The 9436-nt window shown below is 30.3% G+C and overlaps 1 long non-coding RNA gene across 2 annotated transcripts in view; it reads left to right on the forward strand.

Moving 5' to 3' along the window:
• Positions 1 to 9436, forward strand: part of LOC136796972 (uncharacterized) — a 109215-nt gene that overhangs the window by 26557 nt on the left and 73222 nt on the right. The window contains exon 3 of one of the 2 annotated variants that reach the window (XR_010844762.1): positions 2759 to 3761. The exons of the other annotated variant lie outside the window; for it this stretch is intronic. This is a non-coding gene — a long non-coding RNA (uncharacterized lncRNA). Of the gene's footprint in view, positions 1 to 2758; positions 3762 to 9436 lie in introns of those variants that run through there. 2 annotated transcript variants of the gene reach the window in all.

Consider the following 9436-nt stretch of genomic DNA (forward strand, 5'->3'; position numbering starts at 1 on the left):
AATATAAATACATAATATAAATATATAAATACAGATACATATATTACATTAATATATGAATAAATTTCAATATAACAACGTGTACGGGGAACCCCTAATCGGGCTTAGAAACCCCGAGCCCCGTACACGGCAACATGTACTACAAAGCGAGAAGTTCTAAATCCTCTACAAGGCTTGACTCAAATTCGATATGTAAATATATTTGATATATATATACATATAATATAAGGGGTCGAGTTAATATTTATTTCAAAACATATGAAACTCATATTTTGATTTTAAGACAGGGTGGAAACCTTTCAGGGTAGGATTATGTTTTTTTATAATCCTAAAACAGTATTTGGTATTTAGTTCAGTCCTACGATATGTTTACTAGAAAAGTTATTGAGAAGTTTAGAAAATTTATTAAAAAAAATCATACACTGAATAATGTACCTAATTCTCGACCTTAACTATTTTTTAATTGAATGTTTGTCTCAAACGGCTTATTTCTATCTCTAATAGTTAGTCCAGTCAACTAGGAAACAGAAACAAGGGATCTCGGAGGAAGATTTTGGAGATCTGAAAATTTGCTCATTTATGTTTTTGGGATGTTGAGTACGAATTAATACTTTATACCTCCAATTTCCACAAGAAATAAAAAAAATCGCAAAACGTTTATATTTTTTTTTTCTTCTAGCAAGAAAATTATATATTTTTATACTATAAATCAAGAGTAAATCTCCTATAATGTATTCTCTAATGTTTTCTTTTTGCTGGTGCATCGTTAAGGGCAATCTCTCGTATTTTATTAAGGGTTCAGTAAAATGACTCGGTAAGGATCTCCGTGGAAGGTTTTTGAGAATTCCTTGGAATTTCCACATTTATGATTTTTAAGATGCTGATTTTGAATTTCAACCCTGTGACATCTATTTTACCAGGAGTATAAAAAAATCAAAAAATTATTTTTTTCCTTTTTTGCTATCTTGAAAACCATGAATTGTTCCTTATGTCGTTTTATACGAAAATAATGATGACAAATATTCCTTAAATTTTAATTCAAATTATTTTATTATTCAGTTGTTTTGTTTGAATTGAGCTTAAGTAACAATAATATATAACGGAATGTAGTCCAGCCAAAAGAGGTTTCAGCAGAAACAAATGTCATAATGTTGAAATTTGTAATCAGTATCTCAAAATATATACATAAACATATTTTAAGACTTTTCTAAACGTTTCTACTAAAATCTCTTTTGATCCTCATTTGACTGAATTACATATCGCAATTTAAACACGGTTTAAAACAAAAATAATATATGGACCAAGATTTTAAGTTATTTACTCATCTTTAATTTATTACAAAATAAATATTTAATTTATTCGAATAAGATTTTAACAATTTTTTTTTTCAATTTATAAGCAATTGAAAGGAGAAAAAATTATATTTATCATTCCGTACTTTAGAAAAATTCAAAATCACAAAGTTTAAATTCGCGATCAGCGCCCTAAAAAACATCTCTTTCTCTAAAGAAGGATCTCTTTCTGGTACGCTATACATTTCTTAACTAGCTGTTTCTTCTAAACAATGTCTTGGACAAAAAAAATGTGTAAAAAATTTACTCTTACTTAGTTTTGTATAAGTTGATGCTTTTTTTTCAGTAAAGTATGATTTCCGTGCAATAGGAGAAAAAAAATACTTTTTTTTGTTTTGTTTTTTCATATTTCTGAGGAAAATTGAGGGTCACAAAATTAAAATTCGTAACAAGAACCCCCCAAAACATAAATGAGCAAATGTCCAGAATTTTTACAAAAACGATTCGTGATCCCTGGTTTCAAGTTCCTTTATGGCTGATCTAATTATTGAAGATTGAAATTAGTTGTTTGTGACAAACTGTCTACTACTCGTAACAATTACTTAAGGGAGAGAATTAGGAACATTAATCAGTGTCGATCACTTGGGACTTCAAGGACTATGATATTATTTTATTCATAAATATTCATGATTATTTTAGATGCAAAGTGGCTAAATGAAATAAACCTACACCTTAAGGTTTTCATGAGATGTAGATATTTTTTATTGAATAGATAGTTTTATTTCTTATCTAAGTAGATAGATCTTTGTTTAAATTAAATATCTGTACAATATTTTGGTATCGAAATGAACTCATGCTATGATTATTACTTACTCTTGAAATTAAAAGTTACGAAAAAAATATTATTAATACGTTTGCGATACTAAAGATCTCTGGAGAAGATATTTTTTTAATATTACTAAATTAGCTAGTTCTTTTTTTTTAAAAATTAGAAAAATGATCAATATTATAAAATTAATCATAATTCAGTCATACAAAAATATAATTAGGTAGAACATAATATTTGATCATTTTTCAGTTATGAAAAAATAGATTTAAAGTTTTCAAACCTTGATAACGTACCTCCGAATAAAATCAGTACTTGGGAGTTGAAGATATTCATTTTTTACCAATTTAGCATTAGGTATTAATTTTTTTTTCCCCTTATTCAGATGTATAGATGGCTATCTCCTAGGTTATTCATTTTAAGGTTAGTTACATCATTTGAAAAAACAATAATGAAATGAAATGAAATGAAAAAATAACTTTATTCTGGGACATATGTCCCAGAATAAATACATTGTTCATATAGTGAGATTTTTATCTGGCGAGCGTTTACAAATTTTTAGATAGTAGAATACATTGGTATATTGGCTTTACTACTGTTTATAATGTTTATCAATACCTGCCTATTTATTTGATTACAGAGATCTGGAGGTTTGGCTATTCAATAAATGAAGGAATAGGTGTTGTTTAAAGGAGAGAATGGATGAGGACTGGCGAATGGAGATGGGAAGAGAATTCCAGAGGGAGGTTGCACGTATGACGAACATTTGCTAAAGAAGGAGGTTCTATAGGAGGGCATATATAAATCATTCGGATGGAATCTGGTGTTTAATGAGTGGATGGATGAACAAAGAGTGAGGAGATCTAGGATATAGCTTTGTTCGGAATGACGACTGTTTGGGAACGACGGGACAGGAAGGAGAGGAACCACATTAGGGCACTATTTGACATGGAAAGGTTTTGAAGTTTATTAAGGAGGATCTTATGGCTAACTGTGTCAAAAGCCTTAGAAAAATCAAAAAGAACTAAAATTGTAATTGTAATAATTGTAAAAAATATGTACAATTTTATTCAAATAGACTGCTCTCTATAATTGAGGTAATATCAGAGAATTAAAAGAATTAAAGATTTTTAATTATTATAATTTCAAAGAAAAAATATTTTAGAAGAAAGCTTAGGAGAGTGGATATCTATTATTTTTATCTAAATCACTTTAGCAAATTTCTAATGTAAAAAACAACACAGTTAACTATAAAAATGGATGTGACTATGGCTATATGTATTCTGTCCTTCAAGCTTCATAGACGTATTTGTAGAAATGGGATATAATTCTACTAACTTTGAAGGGAAAAACTTTATTAAAAACAACAAAGATGTCCTGCCCAACTTCATTTGGTTATTAACTACACAACATACTTATTACACTAATTAGAATATTTTTTGATCATGGAATACATAGGCATAACAAGTAAACAAGTAACAATATATAATAATAGAATATGATTTTTTTTCCTTCTTTCTATACTTTATTAATTTTTTTTTTGTTAATCCCAGCTTTTTTTTTCTCTTCCTTCCTTCTCTAGCCTTTCCCGTTTCTTTTTCTTTTTTTTTTTTTCATATTTTGTCTTTCAACCCTATGTGACTTTTAAAGAATAATTGATAAAAATAGTGATAGATATATAATTATACATAATTAACAAATATATTAACATATAATGTAAAAATAAATGTATAATAAATATTAAAAATGTATACATAAATAATTAAATAAAATAACATAATTTTCTGATTAAAATATTCCAAAATACTGTAAATTAAAGAAAACAATCTTATAGTATTATAAAAGAAATATGTAATTTAAAGTTTAAAAAATATAAGTGGTTTATAAAAATTTCGCTGTATATGTATGTGTATAAAATGAATTGATTCTAGGGTGAAAATTTAATATTACACAGTATAGTTTTCCTAATATTTTGACCAAAATTTTGTATTCTCTTCATGGCAGGAGAAGTCAAAGGTCATGCTAGAGGCTTCACAATTTTCATGTATATGTGGTTTTGTTCATTAGAATACGATAGAGATAGATAACTCTGATATAGTATACTATATAATATTATATCTAAAAAGAATCCTTATAGTGAATAAAATCATCTGTTAATACTATTATTTTATACTATGACATCCTCGAAAAAAGTATATTCTTAATTCAACTGGCGATGAAAACATTTTTACACATAAATGCTTTCGAAAAAGACGCTAAAATTGTAAACTTCTTTTTATATACTAATAAAAAATGTAGATAGAATAGATGGGCTACAAGTTGTTAAGTTCTCTACTGAATCATCATAACCAGGGGAATCGATTGGAACATTTATATTTGTTAGAGTTTCGTCTTGCAGTGGGGTTAATATTTCTTACAGGAAATACTTAAAATCATTTCGATGAAATAAAAGAAAGAAAAACTGTTTTTTATTGCAGATTATGTTTTATTCAGTAACTGCATTATAAGTTTTACAAACGACATTCTCCCTTCGTCTGGAAATCATACAAATATTGATATTTCTTAAGACGGAATACGAATACTTAGAATATGAAATTTTACTCCTTATCCGTTTGAGTTACATCCAGTCAAAAATTTATTGGATGATTAAAAAATTTGGTTATTGGTTCAATATATTATTTTTTCATTTGATAGATAGAAAATATTTCGAAAGAGTGATCATTATTCCATGGGTTTCAGACTCCGATACAAAAAATTAGAGATTTTCAAATGTGAGTTATTTCTATTTGACTTTATATTTCAATGTAGAAACTACACTTACTGATACACTGGTTTTAAAATTACAATAAGAACTTAATCTAATACCTTCTATACTTGAAATTTGAAGGTTTGTCAGGATTTTTTCATTATACTAGGAAATGTAGTACATTAATTATGTTCTGATTCCAAATAAGAAAACATCTTAACAACCCATTTTCTTTTATATTAAAGAAAAAATCATCCACTGGTAAAAGCATGATTGTGGAATCATTGAAATAGATTATTCTATTTTAATTAGTCTAAACTTGATGAACGTAAAAACATCATAAATCAATCCTATGTATAACATTTGACCTAATTATTTGACTTTTAACTATATATTGAATATATTCTCGGGATATTATTACTGATATATGCGTTTAGGGTTTATCAAAGTAAGTCATTTAGCTACTCACTAAGATAATATTCTTAGTGGTACAAATATATCTTTAAACCTTTTTTAAATTCATATTTAAAACTTTCAGCCAATCAATAATTATAACCATGGTTCCAGTGATGGTTAAAAAGAGGTCATTGGCACAGATATCTGCATAGAAAGGTTATCTAGTAAAAATGGAAATACGTATCGTTTTAAAAATTCATAATTATAATTATATGGTCTTACAATCTATAGTTTTAAAACTTCATGACTGGTAAGCATTCAGACCTTAACTTGATAAAACCGTTTTTTTTCTTTTAGCTTAGTGCTAAAGTACATAAATATCTCTTAAAATTATTTTTCTTCATTGTAATAAATAGAATTGCTTAGGAAATTATTATATTTATGCTTCCAGGGTATAACAATTTCAGAAATACGAAGAAATTTTTTTTTATAATGAAATTCTGTTTAAATATAATAGAATACACAACATACTATTCCTACAATAAGCATACTATACATCTTATTCTGACAAGTATTTCTTTTGACATAGAGACAAAGTGCATTTCCAACAATTAAATAGAAAGATTAAATAGGTAATTCGAACATTTATAAAATGTTAAATAAATAATAATTTAATATCAGAAAAGAATAAATGACTATAGGTTATGATACTTGTATAAATGGACATAAATAATTGTAGTTAAGTTAGGTAGCTGTCGATAAGGCCTTTGATTCCCTGGTTGGTAATTTTAAATTTTTAATTGGGCATGCGTTGAATGAAGAATCGTGTGCTCTGGGTACATTTAATTTACTTATATTCATCTTATATAACCATGCTATCAATTTTGTAAGAATCGAGGAGCTTCATCCATCAAAGGGTTCCTACAAGTAATGAGTAGGTAACGGAGGCGGAAAGGTTACGACGTCCAGTGATGTATAAAGCTGACAGGTCCTGAAAGGAAGGGTTCTGAGTGGAGTAGGCCGTTTTACATCGAGAACGAATCAATAGGAACTAGATGTGAGGGACTGCCTATGGCCCAGTACCCCAGAGGATCTATACCGAACCCTTCCTAGTTCTCCGATCCATGCTAAGGTTCGTTGACTCCTGGAGGCGTGGGGTTCATCGAGACATACTATTATTCCTGATAATTTTCCTCGAATACTGAACCCCAAATCTCAGTTTCTATACACTTTACACTATATGAGATACAATAATACATGCTGATAAGGAACTTACTTTTCTCGGGGGCGGCTGCATGGCAGGCTGATCCCGAACTGACGCGCGCCACCCCCGGCCTCCTATTGATCTGTTACTGGCCCAGCGCGCACCCTCCAGTCAGCTGACTGCCAGTCCGCGGTTGAGGGTGAACGGCGAACAACCAACGGCACTCAATGGGTCTTACCGCTTTGGCGTAAGGGTATGGCCATGTTGATGGCTCTGGCTCACACTTTATTTCACCTGTGTCATAGCTTACTTAGTATTAAAAAAAAAGTACAAGTACAAAAGCCATAGTATCCTCTGAGGGTGAATTTAGAGTGATATTGCCTGATCAAAATGATCATTTTATTTTTAATTTGAATCCTAAAATATTCTTAATATTTTAGTGAATTTATTATGAAAGATATTTATTTATAAATATTTAGAGAAATAGATAAAGAAACACTTTTTTAAAAATGATGTGTCAACTAACTGCATTGGGTTACTTCATAATTTAAACATTTTATTTTAAACTTACATAATAATCCTAGTATAGTACATTTAAATTACATATGCACATTATTATGCTTTTAATTTATATATTTTGGAATTGAGCTCTGGGGCTCTACCAAACCATCAAATTCCTCCCGCATCCAATCCAAAATCCTACGTAAAATTCTTGATGCTCCTTATTACGTTACAAATAAACTCATCCACAAAGACTTAACATCCCATGCGTTGCAGATTTGGGGCAAAACAGATATGCGTCATTTCATTCCAAACTCCTTACCCATCCTAACCTATTAATTCTTAATCTTTCATCCTTAACAATCCTTGATAATCCTCCGAGGGGTCTGAAAAGAAGATGGCCACGGGACCTTCTTATTTAAATTAATGCCTGAAATACTACCAATGGGTGGTTCCTTCCCAAGATTTTCAAAAGTTTATGAAACATACAACATATTTACTTATTGTATTTATTATGTATACAGTTGTAAATCACATTAAATAAATAAATAAAAAACTTATATATTTTGCATTTTTAAACATTTTTTCCCTTTTAATTATTCTTCATTATTTTTCTATATATTTTTAAATATAATTTTCTCTCTTAACACAAAACATCTCTTTTCTTCCTTCATCAAATATAAAATAAAATAAATATAAATAGTAAGATTTTTATTATGTAACAATAAATATACATAAACATCTAACATGGTCATGCACACAGTTGAATATGATAGAACTAATATGAGACCGACCATGTTTCCATCAGCACATTCCCTGATAATTTCATTCAAATCGGATGAACGGTTGTAGTTCTAATGCCCTAACTAGTTTGAACAGAAATGCAAAGAATGTAGAAGAGAATGTACCTTGATACCTAAACTGCTAATAAAAATAGAAATCCTGGATGCAGAGACTAGAACTTTATGAACAACTAATGTTTAATCATTTTTTAAAAATACCAAAATAACACTACAATGCTCTATCACTTATTAAAGATGATATTATAGTATATCGAAGTAGACCTGTACACAGGTTTTCCAAACTAAATTAAATAAAATTATACTAAACAAAAAGAATATTCTTTACTAAAACGGCATATTTATAGGATAAAATAAATATAATTGTTTTCTTCCAAAGAAAGGATAAAATAATAAAATTTTTGATAAATAAAATAAATTATCTTCTACCGCTCAAAATGTAAGAGAATACCTCTTTGGATCATAATCTCTTTGTATTATCTTTTAAATATAGCAGAGTTAAATGCTATATTATTGTAGAACTGATAGGAAGGATTATAATGGAGGGGGTAAGGTGAAAGGAAAAGTGAAGCCGAAAAGGTAGGCCTTATGATGACTGCGTGGGCGTAGTAGAGCCAACCAATCACCTGCTGTCTTCTGTTTAAGTGAAAATTTCTATAAACTTCAACTTGAACTTCCAGGGCGTGGTTAACTACTCTCTTATCGATTCTAATTTCCTATTAAAGAAGAGTAGGGTATGCCATCCTCCAGTTCTAGAAGTACAGGCATAATTTGAAAAGTCCCCAACTTATTAAGCTCAACAAACTTGGGTATAGAAAAGCTCAGAGGAGTGAATTTTGATTGAAAAACCATGAGAATCTGCCTTTCGATGCCAAGGATTCAGCAGCGCCATTGTGCTGACCACTCGTAGTGTATACAGGAATATCACTGCCAAGAGCTTAGATATCAGATGATATATATTTCGGCCGGTAATGTTATTATTATTATGGCACTACACTGCCTGCAAGAACCCGGACCTCCTCCACAACAGCCAACCATTTTACACAGTCTCTTGCTTTCTCCTTCCATCTGCCAACCTTCAAGAGCTTCAAATCCTCCTCCACCACAGCCTACCAATCTACACGGTCTCTTGCTTTCTCCTTCCATCTGCCAACCTTCAAGAGCTTCAAATCCTCCTCCACACCGTCTATCTATCTGATCCAGGGACGTCCTCTTTTCTGTTTTCCATCTGGTTTGCCATAAACCATATTTTTGGGTATCCTTTCATCGGGCATCCTCTCATCGTGTCCTAACCATCTTAATCTTCCACTTTTTATTAACGCCACGATGCTGGGTACCCCGTACAAATTTATCAGTTCCTCATTCCTTCTTCTTCTCCAGACTCCATTCTCCGAGACTTTTCTCCATATCCTTCTCAATACCTTTTTCTGCCAGGAGTTGAGCATCTGTTCTGCTTTTCTTGTCAAGGGCCATGTTTCTTCCCCATAGATCACTACTGAACTTACGATGATTTAGAGAGCTCTAAAATTCAGTATTTTCTGCAGTGAGAAATAACATTTATTTCCTGCTGCTATCTCGCTCTTATTCTCCAAATCTCACTCCATTCCCAAATGTAATGAAGCAATATCCTCAACAGGTAGAACCATGGCTGTTACCAATCCCAACAGTCAA

Source organism: Halyomorpha halys, unplaced genomic scaffold (assembly GCF_000696795.3).
Source record: "Halyomorpha halys isolate HHAL.00 unplaced genomic scaffold, Hhal_1.1 Scaffold409.1, whole genome shotgun sequence".
Classification (NCBI taxonomy): domain Eukaryota; kingdom Metazoa; phylum Arthropoda; class Insecta; order Hemiptera; family Pentatomidae; genus Halyomorpha; species Halyomorpha halys.